The 23,012-nt window shown below is 48.3% G+C and overlaps 1 pseudogene; it reads left to right on the top strand.

Moving 5' to 3' along the window:
* Positions 1-7,048: 7,048 nt before the first annotated feature.
* LOC123404293 lies at positions 7,049-22,133 on the top strand (annotated as a pseudogene).
* The last annotated feature ends 879 nt before the right edge of the window (positions 22,134-23,012 follow it).

Here is a 23,012-nt window from a genome sequence, read left to right as displayed (position 1 = left end):
TAGCGGCGGTGCTCCGGCGGGTGCAGGCGGTGGTGGCCCCTGTACGCGGTCGGTGGATCCCTCTTTGACCCGGACGGCGCGGGGGGTGGCGGCGGCTGCGGCGGCGGTCCTCGCTGGATGCTGGTGGCCATGGTGTTGCTTCTCGTCGACCCCGATCTACTCTGATCTGCAGCGGATCCGGACCCAGATGGCTTCTCGCTGTTCTTGGGTGTTGGCCCTGCAAATCCGGTGGTTGGAAGGGTTCCGGGGGAGTTCCTTGGCCGGTGCGGCGGCCACTCCGAAGGCAGCGCCTTTGGGTGTTGTTCCCCTTGTTGGAGGCTTTGGAGAGGATCCCCTTCCTTCCACCCCTCCCAGTAGCTCAGGTGAAAACCTCAGATCCCCTTGGTCCAAGCGACGACGACACCGCGGTGGCGTGTTCCTTCCTGAAGGCGTTGCTCGGGGGCTTCTCAAGCGGTGGTGGAGGTGGCGGCGGTTCGATGTCGGCGCATTTTGGCCTGCTACATGTTGGAGGCCGTGACGTCGGCGGCGCTCGTCTGGTGGAGCAACGGCATTGATGTTTGCGTCATCAGGCTCTGGATGCTCCGGGGGAAACCCTAGATCTGGGTCTTCTTGGATCGGACGACGATGGCGTTTTATCGCCCTCCCTCCTGGGGGCATCGTTTTGGAGCAAGTGCTGGCTGGAGGAATGGTGGAGCGGTGCTTCATCTCACACATTGATGAGGCGGATATCGGCGGCATGGCGCTGTGGGGACTCGGCGTCCGATGCGTGGAGATGGACTCGCGCAGGAGGAGGTAGCTATCTGGCGTCATGGTGACGTGAATGGCAGAGTGGCTAAACAAGCTAGAAGCCTCAATATTTGCTCTGAAGACGGACCGGTGGAAGATGGCGGCGATAGCACACGAGTGCGTCAGATCGGTTTTGTGCCCTAGACCCGGTATGTGGCAGATGGCTTGACCGGATCTGCTGGGGCTTCCGACTTTTGATGTTAGGCTTAGGTAAGTGATCTGGGTATGTGGCCCAGCTAACACCCCTTCATCATATGGATAGGAGTAGCGACAGATGTTGCGAAGATGGCGGATTCGGGCATATTATTGTAATACTTTGTAAGGTCCTCGAGAATAATCAATAAAATAGCCGCATGCATCTCCCTGATGCAGAGGCCGGGCCTCATCCTCCTTTTCTAAAAAAATGAGAACAGAATGTGAGAACCAGTCTCCGGGACATGGCACAGGGGACATATGCCGTTACCCGGACCATGCGTTTCAGCACCTCGGTCCCTGAAGGTAAACGGTCTCGGAGAAGCTGCCAAACAAAAATCTTGATCTTCAAGGGCAGCGGGGCCTTCCAGAGTGGGGATAACCACGGGAGGACCGGCATCCTGCACAGCGCTAGGTAGGCCGAACTAACAGAGAATTCTCCCGAGGGAGAAAGACTCCAAGAGACACTATCACTAACCGCCGAGGCCGGGAGGGGAATCACTGTCAAGAGTAATTCCCAGTCCTGGACCTCAACTGGGCCAAGGGGACGGCGGAATGCAACATGCATCCGTCTTCGAGAGAGAAGCAGAAACAAGGACAGCAGGGTCGGCGCAGATAGCAAAGAGCCTCGGGAAACGGAATCGTAGAGGATCTCCCTCCAACTAGGGATCTAACCAAAACTGGGTCCCAGACCCGTCGCCCACCGAGATCCGCAAGCCCAACCTAATCTCGTGCTTAATGCTCTGGATAGACTTCCAGAACTGCGAACCATTCGCGAGTGAGCATGCCAAGAGGGGTCTGCCTCGAAGGTACTTGGCCTCAATCAATTGAAGCCACAAACCCCCATCTCCCTGCAGAATCCGTCAAACCCATCGGAGCATCAGGGCCACGTTCATGCGGCGGGACGTAGGAATGCCTAGGCCCCCTCGGTCTTTTGGCACGCAGATGTCAGCCCATTTCACCATGTGATACTTGGGCCTACCATCCCCTGCCTGCCAAAAGAATCTAGCCAGTTCCTTGTCGAAGGCGATGTGCACACCTTCAGGCAGGATATACATCCCCATCATATACATGGGGAGGCTTGCGAGGTTAGAGCTAATGAGAATGGATTTGCTACCTTTAGACGTGAACCTGCCGCACTAGGGTTCCGCATGGGACGCTACTCGTCCCACAAGTGGATCAAACCCGCTAACCAGAATCCTGGACTCCGCCAGGGGCATTCCCAAATACGAGATAGGGAAAGTAGCCAGCTTGCAGTTAAGGTTGTCCGCAATCCTATGCTGCTCAGTCTCAGAGTAGCCCAGGACCACCACCTCACTCTTATCAAAGTTAATCTTAAGTCCAGACATTTCCTCGAAGCAGAGCAAAAGGAACATAAGATTAGCAATGTCCGAGTCCGAGCCTGAGACCATGATCATGGTGTCGTCTGCATACTGGAGGTGGGAAACCCCACCCCCCGGGATGAGGTGACCAATCACCCCCTGGATATGCCCGGCTAATCTCGCCTTATCTAGGATGCCAGCAAGGGCGTCCACGGCGAGATTAAAAAGCAGGGGGGAGATAGGGTCTCCTTGCTTTACCCCCTGGATGCCCGAAAAAAGGGGCCTACTTCACCATTGATATTGATGGCGGTGCTACCAGATCGAACCAGCTGCATGATCCAGGAGCACCACCTCTCGTCAAATCCGCGCCGCTGCATCACTAACCTCAAGAAGGACCAATCAAGATGGTCATACGCCTTCCGAAAGTCCAATTTGAGAAAGACCCCCTTCAGTCCCTTGGACGCCACCTCATGGACAATCTCATGAAGGGCAAGAATCCCGTCATGAATCTTCCTGCCCTTCAGGAATGCGGACTGAAGGGGGTGAGCAATCCGTTCGGCCACAGGGGAGAGGCGAGTGCGCAGACTTTAGCAAAAATACGCGCCAACACGTTAATCACCGTAATAGGCCGGAATTGCCAAATCTCTGCGGCCCCAACTAGTTTGGGGATGAGAGCAATGACTCCATAGTTAATCATGCCCATGTCCAGTGTGCCTATATAAAATTCATCGAACATGGGCATGATAACCGGGCGCACGGTCTCCCAGAATCGCTGGAAAAAAACCACCGGGAGGCCGTCTGGCCCCGGGGCCGAGCACGCCTTCATAGAAGCGATTGCCTGGCCAACTTCCTCCGAGGAAAATGGGAGAGTGAGTTCCGCATTCTCCACGTCGGACACCCGATCAGCTAGCGGCCAGAAGTCCTCACAAAGAGAGGAGCCTCCCCGCAGATCAGCCGAGAATAACTCCTTATAGAAGGAGTAAATATGGGATGAGATGTCCTCTGGGTTTTCCAGAAGAGCAACCCCATCCCGGAGGAAAGGGATGACACATTTCCGCCTACGGCCGTTGGCGATGGCCTGAAAGTACGCGGTGTTTGCGTCCCCCTTGAGGAGCCAGTTCTGGCCACCTTGACGTTGCCAGAACAGTTCCTCGGATCTGAAAATGCCCATGAGCTCGGCATCGAGGGAGTACCTCCGGGTCCAGTCATCCAGGGACAGACCCGTTCCGTCTGCCAAGTCATCTAGGGTCTTAATCTGGCCTAGCAGGGCCCCTTTACGGGCCCGGAGATCAGCACCCCGGCCCTTCATGGCCTGGCACGCCATCTTAGCACAGTGATGCCAAATGTCCACCGCACAGTAGACACGCGGCGGGGAAGCGACAGCCCGATGCCAACGGTCGCGGACCAACTCGCGGAAACCAGGCTGATCCAGCCAAAAAGTCTCAAAGCGAAAGCGACGTGATCTAGGGGGGGAACCTTCCCCCGACGAGAAGAGCAGAGGCGTATGGTCTGAGCCAATCTGTGTGATCGCCCTAAGCCCGCACAGGCGACAACTTTGTCCAAATCATTCAAATAGTAGTTTTTTCTCCTAATCTAACTACAAAAGACAAGCGAAGGTTGTGAATCTTGATGTTTTGAAATTAGAGCAACTTCAACCGGCGACTCATTTCGTCCGTCCGTGTCCGTTCGGGTCACCGCGGAAACAGAACACAGCCAACACGTCGACCCAAACGAACACCCGTCTCCTTTTTGTCCGTCTACGACCCATTCCAACCTTAAATTTCCGCAGGATTTGCGTATGTGGAGACATGGGACGGACGACCGCGACGCCCGCGAGACGCCCGCCCTTCTCCTCCCCCTGGCCCGCTCGTTGGTGGCACACAACCACCATTTCCACCAAAAAATTCCCGACCACCCCTCCCCGCGCGCACCATGGACGGCGACGCGCCGCCCTTCGATGCCGCCGTCGGCCTTGCCTCCCTCGCCTCCGCCAGGAGTCGCAGCGGGCGAAAAGGGCCGATGTCGGCCAAGACGAAGAAGATGCAGACGCTCGCAGAGCGCGCCATACAATCGTTGAGGAGGAAGAACCGCCGACATCAACAAGAAGCCGGGGAGGAGGCCGTGACCGCGTCCTCCCTCGCCGCCGCCTTAGAAAAAGAGGCCAACATCGTGAAGAACAGTCTGCCCGTTCGCGAGGCCACGAGGCAGACCTAACTAATGCTAGGGTTAAAACGTGTGCAGCACGGGCTCGTCGCTGCCGCTGCGGTCGTGTCGAGCACCAACTTGTCGCTCCTTTGTCACCAACTTCCAGACTCGTCGTGCACGTCCTCCACGCCGGCGACGCATGGCTTTCAGCGGTACCACCCGCATACCTTAATGGTTGTCCTACTCTACGGGTTCCGGTTCACCAGAGGTGAGCATGGTCTCACCTCGCACTCCAGCCCCCGCAGGCATCGACCATAACACTATGCATGTGGGCGGTGGATCATCCTCCGGGGGTGCACGTAAACGGCCTCGCGATCTCGCAGCCGACGCCATGAAGAACGCCCGCGGCCTGTTCGATGGAAGTCGGCTGCGAAAGACGAGGCCAACCGCGTGTTCATGGAGGGCCTCATCTTCGAAGCTCGTGGTCGTGGCATCCCTTTCGATCGCGACGAGATGCAGAGCCAAGATGGCATGGGGTACTCGTTTGGTGAAGGCATGCCCTACCCCTCATGGAGGACCAACTCGGCTTGGGCAACTCTTTTCCGCTAGATCACGAGTTCCCGAAAGACTATGGGCTTGATGAAGAGGATGCTGAAGTGGTCATCGATGGTGAGCCATTGTTCGATGAGCTCCCCGCCCAAGCCAATGTCAAGAATAACAAGTGGAAGAGCAAGTGGACCAGAGCATACACACAAAATGAGGATAAACTTCTTTGTGAATGTTGGGGAATTGGCCAAGACCCCAAGACAGGCTGCGAGCAAAAGGCTTCGAGATTTTGGCAAAGAGTGCATCATGAGTTCCACGAGCGCAAGAAGTTTAAACCATACCAAATAGAGAGCAAGCGTGGGTGGGTCTCTCTCGACAAGCGTTGAAGGATGATACAACAAGAGTGCAACAAGTTTTGTTCCACTCTAGAGAGCATTGAGGCCCACCCCGTGAGCGGCATCAACATGAAAGACATGGTATGCCGACATGCTTGCTTATATTGATTGTCCTGTATCTTGCCTATTTGGGTATGTTGGCATGCTTGCTCATTTGTAGGTCTTCCAAGCTTTGGAAGCATTCAAGTTCCACTATAAGGGCAAGTCTTTCAACCTCGTTCATTGTTGAATGATCATCAATGGAGAAGATAAGTTCAAAGCACAATACGCTGCCATCAAGGCATGTGGAGGGAAAAAGGTTGTTCAAGAGCACGGTGACGGGGAGAAGCCATGGTCGCGTGGAAAGACGAACTCCAGGAAAGAGGACAAGCGCGAGGTGGCGTCCCTTGCCTTGCAAGTTACTTTGCAAGGCATGATCGCCAACAAAGACTCGAAGGAGAAGCGCGATCAAGACAAGGAGGAGCAAATTAGGGCCTTCATCCAGGTACAAAACAAGAAGCTTACATTAGAGGCGGAGAAGCAAGCGAAGATGCTAGAGATCGATGTCATCAAAGCAGCCACCAAAGCAAGAGAAGTCCGGCTAGCTTGCATGATGAAGGGGATCGAGATCATGAAGGTGGGCTTGAGCATGGTCTCTCCGAAGAAGCGATCTTGATTCGAGAAGATGCAGGCCGACATGTTCAGCCACGAAGACAATTGATCCATGTCGGAATGCTGTGCTATATTCTCATTTTGTGTGCTGGCGTGGTCGAACTACATTCTTATTTTAAAAATTGTATATTATTTTGTAGGCTGGCATATATATATACCGGCTGCTGGCATATAGCCGATGTGAACTCTTGACACTCACATGATAGCTCACATGATCTATGACCGCAGGTCATTTTAGCGTTAAAAATGTCTGTGCAGAGACGAAAAATGTGCCGTCTCATTGAAGGCATGATGATCCATTTGCAAAAAAAAAAGGGAGCTGACCCAAACGAACAAGACTTAAACAAAATGCACAGGGAAACGTTTTCTTTCAACGCGCCGGCGGAAGCAACGTGCCGGTCGCTCGCAACCCACGCGCCTCGCGAGGCGCGCGACCCGGCGTATGGCCATGCAACATTTTCTCCTGTGGTGATTAAATTTGTTACATTTGTCCACTAAAAAAGTTGCATATACGTTTGGTTGCAACCTCAGTTTGTCGGATTTTTCGTTACAACCAGTTTTTTTTTGTTACAACCGGTATCATTTTTTGCTGCAACCGTTTACTAAAAAAATTTGCATACATGTTCGTTAGAGTTGCAACCCGAGTTCACCGGATTGTTTTGCTACAACACTTATTTTGTTTTGCTACCACGCATTATCAGCTTCGTTTTTTATTATGATCACGTTGATATATATTTTTGCTATAATTATATTTTTGTTGCAACCGTAGACGAAAATTGCTACATCGTAAACGAAATTTGTTACATCAAGAAATTTTACTGCATAAAGATCTAACGATGTGGCCCGTATGCAGCTGACGGATCGAACGATCCACGCGCGGACGGCCCAAAGTTTTGAGGGGCGCGCCGTGGAGAGCACTGCCCAAACGCATATCAGTTCGTATCGCGCTGTTGGAGTTGGGATGATCAGTCACGGAGCATTTCGTTCCTTGAGTCCGCAAATCACAGCCTGTCATTTTTCCCACTCTGCATATCCAGACGCGTCTCTGACTTGGTCCTCCTCTCCCAAATCGCATCCCTCTGCTGCTGCTCCAGTGCTACTCTCCCCCCGCCATGACCGACGGCATCCGCCGCCTCCCCTCCGGCCGCACCTCCCTGTAGCCCAACCCCCGGCCTCAGATCGCTCCGGTGCAGCCATCCACCTCCCTGTTTCCAACCACGGCGCCCGGCCTCCCGCTACCGGCATCACGGCCAGCCACCGTCTCCATTGTCCACCTCCTGAGCTCCGCCTCGACTGCCCGCTCGACTTCACCGCCGGCTGCTCCGGCGAATAGCCGTTCCCTACACCGCCCAGTTCCGAGTCGCCGCCCCGCTCACTTGCAGCACGCGTAGCTGCTCAGCCAGCCAACACGGACAGGAGGCTCGGGTCGAGATGACGTCATCGCCAGCCGTGAGCGCGACGATGGGGTAATGAACCCGCTGCTCGGCAAGCTCGCCACGCTGATGGCGGACGAGTACAGGAAGCTCAAGGGGGTGAGGAAGCAGGCGTCGTTCCTCATCCGTGAGCTCGGCGCCATGACAGCTGCCCTCGAGAAGCTGGAGCTCATGGACGTTCTAGATCCGCTGGCCAAGAACTGGAGGGATCATGTCAGAGAGATGTCCTACGACATGGAGAATTGCATCGATGACTTCATGCGCCAGTTTGGAGCATCTGATGCTAAGGCCGGCCTCATCAAGAAAACAGCTCAACGTCTCAAGACGTTGCGGGAGCGTCATCGCATTGCTGAGCAGATGGAGCAGCTCAAGCTTCTTGCTCTAGAGGCAAATGAACGACGCATGAGGTACAAGATTGACGTGTGAAAAACGATAGGTTAAGCGTATGCATCGGCTGCAGGTATAGGGGCACAATGCCGAGATTACACAAGTTGGTTAGGTCTAGGATTGATCTTCAAGTAATTTAACAACCATGGATCTTATCTCTAGACCTACCGGTTTACAAAGGGTTGGACACGGTTTATACATCACCGTATCCTAACTATACAATGTTTAACACTCCCCCTCAATCACAACTATCTAGATTGAGATTGTGTCGAAATGCTTCTAGCTGCCTAAGGGTAAGTGGTTTAGTAAAACCATCAGCAATCTGATCACCTGTAGGTATAAACCTAATATTCAGCAGCTTGTCAGCAACACGTTCTCGAACAAAGTGATAGTCAATTTCAATGTGCTTAGTCCTGGCATGAAAAACTGAATTAGCAGCTAAGTATGTAGCACCAAGATTATCACACCAAAGGGAGGCTGCCTTTGGATGACGTATCCCAAGTTCATTCAACATGTTCTGGACCCAAATAACTTCGGCAGTAGCATTGGCTAGAGTTTTATATTCTGCTTCGGTGCTTGATCTAGAGACCGTGGGTTGTTTACGAGCACTCCATGATACTAGATTTCCTCCAAGAAATATTGCAAAGCCTCCTGTAGACCTTCTATCATCTGGGCATCCTGCCCAATCTGCATCAGAAAAAGCACTTACAAGCATTGAATCTGACCTACTGATCTTGAGTCCATGACTCCTTGTCCCTTGTAAATACCTCAGTATCCTCTTTACTGTTGTCCAGTGTGTAGTGCTAGGAGCATGCAAGAACTGACATACCTTATTTACCGAATAAGAGATATCTGGTCTAGTTAACGTCAAATACTGCAATGCTCCTACAATACTTCTATATTTGGTGGAGTCTTCTGCTCCAAGTACTTCCCCATCATGGACAGACAATTTTTCAGATGTAGATAAAGGTGTAGAAGAAGGTTTGCACCCTGTCATACCTATTCTCTGGAGTATTTCCTGCACATACTTTCCTTGTGACAGCATGATCCCACTGGGTACCTTTTTAACCTCAATGCCAAGGAAGAAGTGTAGATCACCTAGGTCTTTAAGAGCAAAATCTTTTCTCAAGTCCTTAAGAAGAGCTTCAACTGCTTGACTTGATGAGCTAGTTACAACTATATCATCAACATAGATCAGCATAAAAATAGTTACTCCATGCTTATGATAAAAGAAGGGTGATGTATCCCCCTTGGATGGAACAAACCCTAGAGATTGCAATTTGAGGAACAAACGAGAATACCAGGCTCTAGGTGCTTGTTTTAGACCATACAATGCTTTATCAAGTTTGCAAACATAGCGAGGTGAGTGAGGATGCTCATACCCAGGAGGTTGCCGCATAAATACTTCCTCTTCCAGAACACCATGTAAGAACGCATTCTTCACATCTAGCTGTCGCATGCACCAATTACGAGATACAGCTATAGACAGAATTAACCTGATAGTGGCAGCCTTAACAACAGGGCTAAATGTATCCTCGTAATCCAAGCCATAGCGTTGCTTAAAACCCTTAGCAACAAGACGTGCCTTATACCTGTCTATGGTGCCATCAGATTTGCGTTTAACCTTATAGACCCACTTACAGTCAATGATATTCCGGCCTGCAGCAGGAGGAACAAGACGCCATGTCTGGTTTTTGATGAGAGCAGCAAATTCCTCATCCATAGCAGCTTTCCATCGGGTGTCACCAAGAGCTTCAGCAAGGCTTTGTGGTTCACCTGTGGAACAGAACGAGCCCCAACGTACACAGCCATCAGTATATACCTTAGGTTTGAGAATACCTCCCTGGGCACGGGTGTGCGCTCGAGCAGGTGGAGGAGGTGTAGGACGAGCAATCTGTAGCGGAAGACGCGGTACGGTAGTCGAGACAGGGGATTCATCGAAGGAGTCCTGGAGCGAGCGTGACGCATCCGAGCCGGCAGGATCATCGGCTGCATGCGTATCGGACGACCCGACAGGCGTGGCGGGGGGTGCAGCAGACAGGAGGCGATCCCGAGGCGCACATGCAGAGACGGTTGGTGACGAGGGAGCGGCCGAGCCACGTGGGGGCGTAGCCGACGCGGAAACCGGTGCAGGAGCGCCCGAGCCACGCGGAGGCGGGGGCGACGCGGAAACCGATGCGGGAACCGCCGAAGCAGGCGCCACGTTCGGCCGACCGAGAGGGGGCCCGCCTGGCCCTGCCTCGTGGGGAGTCCCCCGACCGTGGGAGGATCTGCTGGCCTCGTCAGCGCCAGGAGTTGCGACCCCCGAGGCTGGAACGAGATCAGGCGCAGGCTGGCCCGGATCGGGAACTGAATCCGAGGCGGGATCTTCTGCGGGAGCACCGGGATCTGCTGAGCGCATAAAATCATGCCCCGTTGCACTGTTTCCTGCAAAATCATCTGGCACACTAGAATCGGCTGGATCATCATGGTTAGTAGTATGAGACATTGTCGTGTGGTCATCAGTAGTATCTACCCCCCTAGCAAGGAATTGTGGCGATGGGAGGAGGTCGGAGGGAAGTAAAACAAGCTCTTTACGAAGTTGTGCACCGGCATTAGGATGGAGTGTAGCAAAAGGAAAAACTTGCTCATCAAATACTACGTCACGAGAGATGTAAACTCGACCAGAAGTAACATCAAGGCACTTATACCCTTTGTGCATGGTGATGTACCCTAGAAAGACACATTGTTTGGAGCGAAACTCAAGCTTGTGTTTGTTGAAGGGACGTAAGTTGGGCCAGACAGCACACCCAAAAATGCGTAAAAATGTGTAGTTGGGTTTTGTATGAAACAGACGCTCAAGAGGGGATTGATTGTGGATGACCCTACTAGGTGTGCGATTAATAAGGTAGACGGCGGTAAGAAAAGCTTCATCCCAAAACTTGAGGGGCATAAAAGCATGGGCAAGGAGGGATAACCCAACCTCGACAATGTGGCGATGTTTTCTTTCAGCAGAGCCATTCTGCTGATGAGCATGGGGGCAGGAGACATGGTGGGTGATGCCAATATTTTCAAAGAACACATTGAGTTTTTGGTATTCACCACCCCAATCTGTTTGCATAGCAAGGATCTTTCTATCAAAGAGACGCTCAACGTGTTGCTGAAAAAGATGAAACTTTGCAAACACATCAGATTTATGCTTGAGTAAATAAATCCAGGTAAACTTGCTGAAATCATCAATGAAGCTAACATAGTACTTTTGCTTTCCTACAGAGAGGGGTCCAGGCCCCCACACATCAGAAAAAACAAGCTCTAAAGGAGCTTTGGACTCACTAGTGGAACGAGCATAAGGGAGTTGATGGCTCTTGGCCATTTGACATGAATCACAAACTAACAGGTGATCCTTTTTATTAGACACAGGAAGACAAAAATCTCTAAGAATTTTCTGGACAACAGGCAAAGCCAGATGCCCTAGACGCTTATGCCATCTTGAAGTGGAGGGTTTGGTCACACCAAGTGCTTGTCGATGTGGAGGATCATGGCGACCAGAAATTGGAAACAGGCGTTTTTTACTCTTGCTTTGAAGGATTGTTCTCCGAGTGTCCCGATCCTTGACAAAAACAATTTCAGGGTAAACTTCAAGAAAGGCATAATTATCATTGATAAGTTTGTGAGCAGAGAGAAGACTTTTGTCAGCTAGGGGTGCATGGAGGATATTGTTTAAGTGTAGAGATCCATGGGGAGTAGACAAAACAGAGTGACCAATATGAGCAATGTCCATACCTTGACCACTTGCAGTGTAGATTTGATCCGTTCCGGTGTAGCGATCCCGAACAGCTAGCTTCTCAAGCTCACCGGTGACATGGTCTGTTGCGCCAGTATCTAGATACCAGTTGGTATCCACTCCATAGGATCCCGAGGTTTGGGCAGCATTGGCAGATTTTTTTCCACCCCCACCTCCACTGCCAGCCGGGTGACGCACGTTGTTGTTGAAACTGCGATCGAAGCGCTTGTTGCAGCGCCACGCACCGTGCCCGCTTTCTTTGCGGATCTGGCAATTCTCCCGGTTGTTGTTGCCGCGGTTACCACCACGGTCGCCACGCCCGCCACCATTGCCTGAGTTGTCGAAGAAGCGGCCACCCGTGTTGTTGTTGTTGAAGCCACGGGGACCACCATTGCCGTTCCCAGAACGACCGTAGCCACCCCGACCACCTCCCTTTGCAGCCATATTAGCCGTGTAGGAGGCAGTCTGGGTGGTGATCCGTCCCTCTGCAGCAAGCAGCACGGAGTACAGCTCTCCAAGACCGATCGGTTGATCAGTGATGGTGCGGGTTGAGATAGCAGAAACGAACCCGTTGTACTCGGATTCATGCATCAGCCCTTGGAGGATGTGCGACACCACGTCGTCCTCATCAAGGGGTTTTCCAGCAGCAGCAAGTTCATCAGCGAGCCCCTTCATCTTGGTGAAGTAAGCAGCGGCGGAGAGATCACCTTTGCGAGTGGAGGCGATCTGTGAGCGGAGTTGGATGATGCGCGCCCTCGACTGCGATGAGAAGCTCTGAAGAAGCTCCTTCCACGCCTCGGCAGCAGTCTCGCAGTTACTGACCTGCATCAGTACGTCGCGAGAGAGGGGAGGCAGCAGAAAAGTCAGTACCTGCTGGTCCTGGGTCACCCAAACGGCATGTTCGGGGTTGGGAGTGGCGACGATCTCCTTCTTGCCAGCAGCTTCTTTTTCCAGAAGAAGCTCGGCGCTGGGTTCCTTGTTTGATCCATCAAGGAACCCCATCATACCGGCGGCACGGACTTGCGGCAGGACTTGGGCTCTCCATACAAGAAAGTTCTCTCTTGTTAGCTTCTCTGTGATGGTGTGGCCGAGGGAAGCAATGGAGGGAGAGGCCATGGTGATCGCGGAGGAGGAGGTGGACATGGTGGCGGCTAGATGTATTGGAAGAGACTAGCTCTGTATACCATGTGAAAAACGATAGGTTAAGCGTATGCATCGGCTGCAGGGACGCGTTCGTGTTATATAGGGGCACAATGCCGAGATTACACAAGTTGGTTAGGTCTAGGATTGATCTCCAAGTAATCTAACAACCATGGGATCTTATCTCTAGACCTACCGGTTTACAAAGGGCTGGACACGGTTTATACATCACCGTATCCTAACTATACAATGTTTAACATGACGATTGTGTTGATTATAGTTCCGTTGTTGTGCCCGTCGATCCCAGAATATCTGCAATCTACAAGGAGGCTGCAGGCCTTGTGGGTATTGATGGGCCCAGAGAAGAGCTTGTCAGCTGGTTGATTGATACTGAGAAAAAGCTCAAGGTAGTATCTATTGTCGGATTCGGCGGCCTGGGTAAAACTACACTTGCCAAGCAAGTGTACAATAAGATTGGTGGGCAATTTGAGCGTAAGGCATTTGTTTCAGTTTCTCAAAGGCCTGACATGACAAGCCTTCTCTGTGGCCTACAATTAAAGCTTGGAATGGAGGAGTCTTCTCACAATCATCGACCATCTTAGAGAACATCTCACGCATAAGAGGTACTTCTTTAATTTTAGTTGTCATCGTTGCATTTTTATGGGCTAGCTAGTTTTTAAATTTGAAACCATTTAGCATGAATTTAAATGGTTGTTTTAATGACGCTGAGGTTTCTTTTAGGCCAATGCCAAGTCTTGTGAGACATATGGGCCATGAAAAGTTGAGCTCATAAATAGTTAATAACGCAGTTTATGTTAAACATACACTTTTCGAGGCAACTTATAATCAGATCTCTACAAAATTTCAACAGGTACCTTATTGTAGTTGATGACTTGTGGGATCAGGCAGCATGGAATATTATTAGTTGTGCCTTTCCTGAAGATAGTAATGGAAGCAGAGTAATCATAAGCACACGACTGGGTGATGTGGCCTTCCGTGCGTGTCTCCATGACCGTGAGTGCATTTACCAAATGAATCCCCTCCAAGAGCAGGAGTCAAGAAGTTTATTCGATAATAGAGTATTTGGGTCTGAAGACGGCTGTCCACCACAATTTAAAGAAGTTTCAGCTGAAATTTTGAAGAAGTGTGGTGGACTGCCACTTGCAATCATCACTATAGCTAGCTTATTAGCTAGCTGTCGAGGAAGATCAAGGAGTGAGTGGGAGAGCATAAGGAATTCACTGAGCGCCAAGTTTGCCACAAATCCCACCTTGGAAGAGATGAGGAGTATACTAAACCTGAGCTACATGCATCTTCCTCTGTATCTCAGTGCATGTTTTCTGTACCTTGGCATGTATCCAGAGGACCGTAAGATTAGCAAGGTTGATCTGGTCCGACAATAGGTGGCTGAAGGGTTTGTCAGTAATTTACACGGATCAAATTTGGAGGATGCTGCAAAGAGTTACTTCCATGAGCTTATCAATAGGGGCATGATTCAGCCTGAAGATACCGTATGTGGGGAGGTGTTGTCATGCAGTGTTCATGACATGATGCTTGATTTGGTCTTAAGCAAGTGCAGGGAAGATAATTTTATCTGTGTGGCATATGACCATAAAGACATGGCACAACAGGATGGCTGCAACTACAGGGTCCGTTGACTATCTCTGAAATTAAGCGCTAGTAGCACAACATCGGGGACCATTGCTATACTAGCTTGACACAAATTTGATCATTTGCATGGTTTGGCAAGTCCAAGTACACACCTCCTATTTCGGAGTTTAAGTATCTCCGTGTGCTTCTCTTTGAATTTCCAGATTACCTGGAGATGGTAGCCGACCTCACTGCTATTGGACAGTTGTTTCAACTTAGGTATTTAAAGGTTTCAGCAGCATCAGGCAGCATAGAGCTTCCTACTGAAATCCGTGGGCTTGTTCATTTGGAGACGCTTGATATAGATTGCCGAACGGCACAAAACATCCCCTCAGATATAGTCATGTTGCGCCGCTTGTCCCATCTGATTTTTCCGCGTGATACAGGACTGCCAAATGGGATTGGGAACATGAAATCGCTGCGTACTCTACGTTGTTATTGTATGGGAAAGACCTCATTGCATGATATTGTGGGCCTCGGCGAGCTCACTAATCTGAGGGAACTGACACTCACTAAGACCTACAAGTTTGATATGGTGAAGGCAGGGGTTGATGCCTTGGTCGACTCCATTGGAAAGCTGTGTGACCTCAGATTTCTCTACCTTGCCTGCAATCTTGAACGTTATGTCGACCTGCTGGACTCGATATCTGATCCTCCCCTCTGTATGGAGAATCTGCGTTTGGGAGGATGGCCATTCTACAAGGTTCCAAAATGGATCGGTGATCTTGATTGCCTCCATAGACTGTCTCTGTGTGTTGAGCGGTTGCGGACTGATGATGTTCATGTTCTTGGGCAGCTGCCGTCCCTCGTGTATCTCAGTCTCAAGGTGTTGTCTATTCCTCAAGACAGTGCTACCATCATCTGTACAGGATCATTCCCAGTTCTGGAGTGTCTTGCTCTCATGTCTCGCGATGATGATGCAACGGCATGCATGGAGTTTGAGGCAGGGGCTATGCCCAAGCTTCGAAGGCTTGTTCTAGGAGTACATGATAGGTGGGGTGGTGGCAGTGCTATGCCAGTGGGCATGGTGCGCCTCTTATCCCTCGAGCAAATCCATGTAGATAACATGTCATCCGTCCATTTTTTTTTTAAAAAGGAGGCCATGCCCCGGCCTCTGCATCGAGTGATGCATACAGCCATTTTATTAAAAAAATTGAAAAGATCCGAAGTGGGTACAAAGTCGAAAAGTGAAGGTAAAATAAATTACAAGGCGATGAACGCCCAAGGCGAATATGTGGATAGGAGTAGTTGACTAATTCCCTACTCTATCAGCATGTCGCCATCCATATCGGCTGAAGATAGCCTGAGCTACCATCTTCCATCGGGCACACTCAGTAACCAAAGGCTCCCTGGTTTCCACAGGAGTGAGTAAGGACCACATGCGGATCAATGCGGTAGCCCTGAAGATGACCTGCAAAAAGTTAATGGATTGTTGTCTGTTAAAAACTAGGTCATTCCTGCAATTTCATATAGCCCATAAAAGTGCCGAAGTTCCTACTCGGATTAATTTAGCGAACCGGATATTAACCCCGTCAAGCCATGTCCCAAATAACATGTTAATGCTAGTCGGCGGGGTTATGTTAAAGGCTATATGGATTGAGCGCCATAATACTTTAGCCATAGGGCAGTCCAGAAAGAGGTGCTTGATAGTTTCATACGTCTGACAAAAGATACATCTCCGATTTCCTTTCCAATTACGCTTGGCCAAGTTATCCATGACAACCGTGATGTCGAGTCTGCCTTCAGGAACGCCGCACAGGTGCACCCAAGATGCCCTCCTGTTACAATCTACTAGCTAGCTAGTATTTTGATTGGCCTTCTCTGCAACTTAAATCAGCGGTTCTCCGGTTTACTTGTTGCATTAATTATTCATTGTATTTTCTGTGTACGAGCAATGCAGGTTAATTGCTCATGATACCATGTAATTTATCATGTCAGAGCTGTATATTTTGCTGCATAACTGAAAATTTACTGCCTGAGTACAGTTCGTGCATGATCTGAATGCATAATATGATATCAATAGTATCTTGTGAATTCAAGTAATCACTTGGTTAAAACCTGTAATGTAGTGGCTGCGTCTTGTACATCCGAATAATTCTTGTCTGTGAACTCTAATATTGATGTTCATTCCTAATCATTGGTGTTTGAGTAATCATCCTCGGCATCCTTATTTGATTTATCTTCTGAGCCATTATAATCAGGGTGCGCTAGCTGTTTCATTTCCAATGTGGGAGTACAACATATGCAAACCTACAGCCGATCCTTAGAAAATAAAACATAATCCTTGAAATATGACCAACCTTATGTGTGAGTGTTTTTTTTTTTTTTTTGAAAAGAAGGCATCGTCCCGGCCTCTGCATCGAGTGATGCATGCAGCCTTTTATTTAACATGAAACCAGTCTAAATCAAGTACAAAGTGGTCTTAAAAAAGAAATAAAGAGATACAAGGCGTCCATCGCGCCACAGCCGATGATAACAATAGGCCTAGATGACTATCCACCTATCCTATTAATATGTCGCCATTCAAATCGATTGAAGATACCCTGGCTTCCACGGGAGTGAGTAAGGATCACGTGCGGATCAAGGCAGTAGCCCTGAAGATGACCTGCAAAAAGTGAACATATCTTTGTCTGTTAAATATTAGATCATTTCTGCAGTTCCATACAGCCCACAAAAGTGCACAGGTTCCAACCCGAATAAGTTTAGTGTAATCAACATTAACCCCCTCCAGCCACGTCCCAAATGACATGTTAATGCTAGTAGGAGGAGAAATGTTAAAAGCAATATGTATCGAGCGTCATAAAAGTTTAGCCATAGGACAATCTAAAAAGAGGTGCTTAATATTTTCTTTATTCTGACAAAAACTGCATCTTTGATTTCCTTTCCAATTTCGCTTGGCCAAGTTATCCTTAGTTAAAACGACTCCTTTGTGAACAAACCACATGAAAAAATTTATCTTAAGGGAAACCTTGAACTTTCATATATGCATGAATTTTGGAATAGGTGAAGAATCTATGAGGGTGTAGAATAAACTCTATTCATCAGTCAGGGTGTAGAATATATATATGCACCATTCTAAAATCCGAAGTACGACATCAGTATTCAGTAGCACAAAAGCTTTGTTCAAACCACTCAAATGCTTGCAATCATGGGACAGCAGGGAGCATGGACCATTTGATTGAAGCATTGAAGCATTGGAGAACGAGAGCAGCTAGGAATTGGCCGTCCGTGACGGCGACCTCACTCAACCGGTTTGTCTCTGTGACAATAATGGTGATGTTAACCTATAAGATCAACGACTCCCCTTTGTTTGAGTCTTTGAGGGAAGCTTCCTGGAATTGCGGGCGACGACCTCCTTGCATGATTCTTCTCCGGCTATCGTTGTCCGGGAATTGAAGGCGGAAAATGAAAGTGGCAATATTAACCATAAGATCAACCTCCTCCTTGAGTAGCTTCCGGGAATCGTCTTCTTGGATCCTTTCTGAGAGTGGCCAGGCATCAGCTTCGTTGAAACAGCATAATGGATTCACAGCCTTGCAATCTCCGGGTACATGTTTTTCCACACTGAATTTTCAAAACGCGTCGTTGGCTCGACGACTCCCCACACTGCTATTTGCCCGGGCTCCTCATATCCGGCTGACCGACAACCGCATCCTCATATCCCCCTGCACCACCAGTCCATCACCTATTCCACCTCCGGCACTCCGGCTTGCCTGTTGGACTTCTCCGGCACCACCGCAGCTCCTCCCTTCGAATCGCTGTCACGCACTCACTGACTCACTCTCACTTGCAGCACGCGAGCAGGCTATTGAGTTGAGCTAACAGCAGAAGGAGCCTCGCCATTGAGATGTCTGCACCAATCATCAGCGCCACCATGGGGGCGATGAACACCCTCATCGGCAAGCTCGCCGCACTGATGGGTGACGAGTACAAGAAGCTCACGTCCGTCAGAAAGCAGGCCTCGTTCCTCAAGGATGAGCTTAGCGCCATGAAAGCTCTCCTTGAGAAGCTTGAGCTCATGGATGAACTGGATCCCTTGGCCAAGAACTGGAGGGATCATGTCAGGGAGATGTCCTACGACTTGGAGAATTGCATCGATGACTTCATGCGAGACCTTGGAGGTGCCGATGCGAAGATGGGCTTTATAAAGAAGACGGCTAAACGTCTCAAGACGCTACGGAAGCGCCATCGTATTGCTGATCGGATGGAAGAGCTCAAGGTCCTTGCTTTGCAAGCAAATGAACGACGCATGAGGTACACAACTGCCTTTTTTTAATATAGGATCTCCTTGCTCGCAAATTCGCAATTTATGCACATGAAACCCATAAATATCCAATTTTTCTTGTTCCCATGCAAAGGTACAAGATTGACGATTGTACCAATTCTACCGCTCGTGTCGTTCCCGTCGATACTCGGATGTTGGCGATCTACAAGCAGGCAGCAAGTCTTGTAGGTATTGATGGCCCAAAGAACGAGCTTGTAAGTTGGTTGACAGATACTCAGGAAAACCTCAAGGTGGTGGCTATTGTTGGATTTGGAGGTGTCGGTAAAACTACACTTGCCAAACAAGTATATGATATGATTAAAAGGCAATTTAGGTGTAAAACATTTTTATCAGTTTCTCAAAGACCTGATATGTCAAGCCTTCTTGGTCGTCTTCAATCGAAGTTTAAGATGAAAGAGGAGTTAACTCACGCTCACGAGGTGCAAGACATTGTTGGCCGTCTTAGAGAATATCTCACACATAAGAGGTACCTATTTTGTCTAAATTGACACATGTGCACTTGAGTAGTTATAGACGTTTAGAGGAGTGTTTCTTGAATGGACGACAGGCACACATAATTTTGACACTCTCATTGTCTTGAATCCCGTTCCACCCATGCTTGACGCCCTCCGTGTTGTCATGGGCTCCTGCTCTGGCTTGTCTGAACCAAAGATGGGAAAGAAAGAGGATTTTTTTTCCAAGAAAAATTGATTGATGTAGAATTAGAGATCACTAGAAAGTACTTCCTCTGTACCATAATAATTGTAGTTGGGAAGAACTAGTCCCCAACTACAGTTATTTAGGTACAAAGGGAGTAAAAATACAAAATCCATTGAATAAAAAAGGCGCCGCTAGAAGAAAGAATGGCATGATCTTCATTTGAGATAAGTAATACTACCAGGCCGAGAAGATATGCAAACTTTAGATGGGGGTATGAAAGGGAGAAGTGTGGCGCTTAATTTGCTCTTATTTCTCTATTGAGTATGTAACTGAAGTTGAATTAAAGAGTTACAACAAAAATTATGGCCATCAGATATTAGAGATTGATCGATGGCTAAGATTAGTTGGATCCTAGAAAATTGGTACTTGTATGAGTACATAAATTGGTACTTTATTTTATTGTATAATAAAAGCATGACGTCTTTTTGTTCAGACGTTTCTAAGATTAGTTAAAAAATTAGTGTTTTAACACGTCACATATTAATTAACTTAGTCTATGCCAGAAAGTTATGTGAACATGCTAAATAACGTAAGGAATATCATCTTCTTGTTTGAATTCTTGTTTAGTTCATTGTTTGTTTGTGTTTATTACTGGGTTTCAGTGCTTTCATCTTCAACTTACTATCATATCATAATTAAACATATTATCTAATATGTACAAAAAAATTGAACAGGTACCTTATTGTTGTTGATGACTTGTGGGATCAGTCAACATGGAATATCATGAGTTGTATCTTTCCAGAAGTCGGGAATGGAAGTAGAGTAATAGTAACTACACGAGTAGAGGATGTGGCTATTTGGGCGTGTCGCAGTAACCATGAGTGTGTTTATAGAATGGAACCCCTCAAAGAACAAGACTCAAGAATGTTGTTCTGTAATAGAGTATTTGGTTCCGGATATGCCTGTCCAGGGCATTTAAAAGAAGTTTCGGCTGAAATATTGAAGAAGTGTGGAGGGTTGCCACTTGCAATCATCACTATAGCTAGTATGTTAGCTAGCCGTCAAACAAGAACAGAGGAGTGGGAGAGCATAAGAAATTCTTTGGGCGCCAAGCTTACCACAAATCCCACCTTGGAAGAGATGAGGAGTATACTGAACCTTAGCTACATGCATCTTCCTCTTCATCTTCGTCCATGTCTCCTGTATCTTGGCATGTATCCAGAAGACAAGACGGTCGGGAGGCATGATCTGATTCTACAATGGATAGCTGAAGGCCTTATCAATTGTTCTCATGGGTCAGATTTGGAGGATATTGGGAAGAGTTATTTTAATGAGCTTATCAATAGAAGCCTGATTCAGCCTGCTGGAACCTCGAAGTCTGGAGAGGTGGAGTATTGCAGAGTACATGATATAATGCTTGATCTGATCGTCAGCAAGTGTGCGGACGAAAATTTTATCAATGTGGCATATAATTGTGAAGACGTGGCAAGAATGCATTCCTGCGAGTACAAGGTCCGTAGGTTGTCCTTGAAATCAAGCACCAATGATGCAACATTGAGGATCATTGATACTAGCATGTCACAAGTTCGATCATTTGCACGATTTGGAGAGTGCAAGTACACACCTCCTCTTTCGCTATTTAAGTACCTTCGGGTGCTGGCGTTTATGTTCTCATATAAGAGCAGTACGATAGTTGACCTCACTGCAATCGGTCAACTGTTTCAGCTAAGATATCTGAAGGTTTCTGCTTCACTGGCATTCTTCATAGATCTTCCTAGTGAAATTCGCGGGCTTGCATGCTTCATAGATCTTCCTAGTGAAATTCGCGGGCTTGTTCATTTGGAGACGCTGGAAATATTGGGTAGTTCAGGAAGCATCCCGTCAGATATTGTTTGCTTGCCACGGTTGTCTCGGCTGATCCTTCCGCATAATACATGTCTTCCTCGAGGGATTGCCAACATGAAATCATTGCGTGCACTGCACTGTATGGAGAATATCTCGCTAGAGGATATCAATGACCTTGGGGAGCTGACCAGTCTGAGGGAGTTGAGGATTTCTACTAAAGTGGTGGCGGGTGAAATTGATGCTTTGGTATCCCTAATTGGGAAGCTCCATGACCTAAAATACCTCGCGGTCCGTGCTGAGTCTTCTAAACATCATTGCGGCCCGATGTACTCACTATCCAGCCCTCCTCTCCATATCGAGGAACTTGATCTGTTCGGGTGGACACTGAAGAGAGTTCCCACATGGATTGGTGACCTCCATTTCCTTCGGGTCCTGGATTTGTGGGTCGACAACTTATCCAACAACGAGGTTCATTTTGTGGGAAAGCTGCCCTGCCTTGTCCATCTGTATATATGGGTGTTCGCTGAAGGTGGGGCCGTAATCTGCACGGGCTTATTCCAAGTCCTCAAAGTCCTTGCTCTATTCTCTCGTGATGTTGCACACATGGAGTTTCAGATAGGGCTAATGCCCAGCCTACGAAAGCTCACTCTAGAAATAAATAATGGCTGGGGTGGTGCTGTGCCTCGAGGTATGGAGCACCTATTGGCCCTCGATCACATCTCTGTATTTGCTAGATGCGGCGTCAATCTCTGTGATGTCGAGTCTGCCTTCAGAAGCGTCGTCGATGTGCACCCAAGACGACCTTCCTTACAAATAATACCTCCGCCTTCCCTCAGTTCTATAAATTTGGTCCAACTTTGACTTAGAAAATTCTATACGCACTATTCCCTCTGTAACTAAATAATTGTAGTTGGAGAAAACCAGTACATTATATAACGTGGAGAGTAACATAAATCGTCATTTGTTGTTCTGCTTCTTTTCTTCATTCTTCCCCCAAGCAGAGAATCTGTTTACCAAGCTTACCAAGCTAGCTTTTTTTTTTAGTGTCAGAGCTTCTTTTTTTTTATTGATTCTAAGTTTTTGTTGGTAGCTTACCAAGCTAGCTGCTTGGTTTTTAGTGTCAGAGTTTGTAATGATTTGGGCGCATCTGAATCTTGGCTACCTGAATACATTTGTTCATGTGTGATCTGAGAGGGCATAGCAAAATACTAGATGGTCACATTAACCTGCGAAATATTATGCAAGAAATTCCCAATACAACACACGGGGCAGGATATAACCTGCGAAATATGTCCAACTATACTTTTTAGCGTAATATTTCCAACTATCTCGCTGTAATTTTGAATCCATCGTTGGTCTAAAATGTGGTAATACGAGCATTCTGTAGAAAACTATTTTGTGTAATTCTGAACACATAACTGGTCCGAGATGTGGTAATATGAGCATTCTGTAGAGAACTATCTTGTGTAATTTTGAACACATAACTGGTCCGAGATGTGGTAATATCAGCATTCTGTAGAGAACTATCTTGTGTAATTCTGAACACATAACTGGTCCGAAATGTGGTAATATCAGCATTCTGTAGAGAATTATCTTGTGTAATTTTGAACACATAACTGGTCCCAAATGTGGTAATATCAGCATTCTGTGAGTAAATTGCCAAAAACTACCACATTTCGCCCAACCGTGTCCAGTAGCTACCACAATACGATTTTGTGCGGAAAACTACCAAAATCTTCCTAATATGTGGCAAAAAACTACCAAACTTTTTAACTGCTCAATTTAGCTCTTTTAACCGTTTTTCTGGCAAGGCTGGCCCACATGTCAGGTGCC

This window comes from Hordeum vulgare, chromosome 6H (assembly GCF_904849725.1).
Source record: "Hordeum vulgare subsp. vulgare chromosome 6H, MorexV3_pseudomolecules_assembly, whole genome shotgun sequence".
NCBI classification, from domain to species: Eukaryota; Viridiplantae; Streptophyta; class Magnoliopsida; order Poales; family Poaceae; genus Hordeum; species Hordeum vulgare.
Note: the sequence above shows the minus strand (reverse complement) of the source record. Positions and strands in the feature narration are given on the sequence as shown.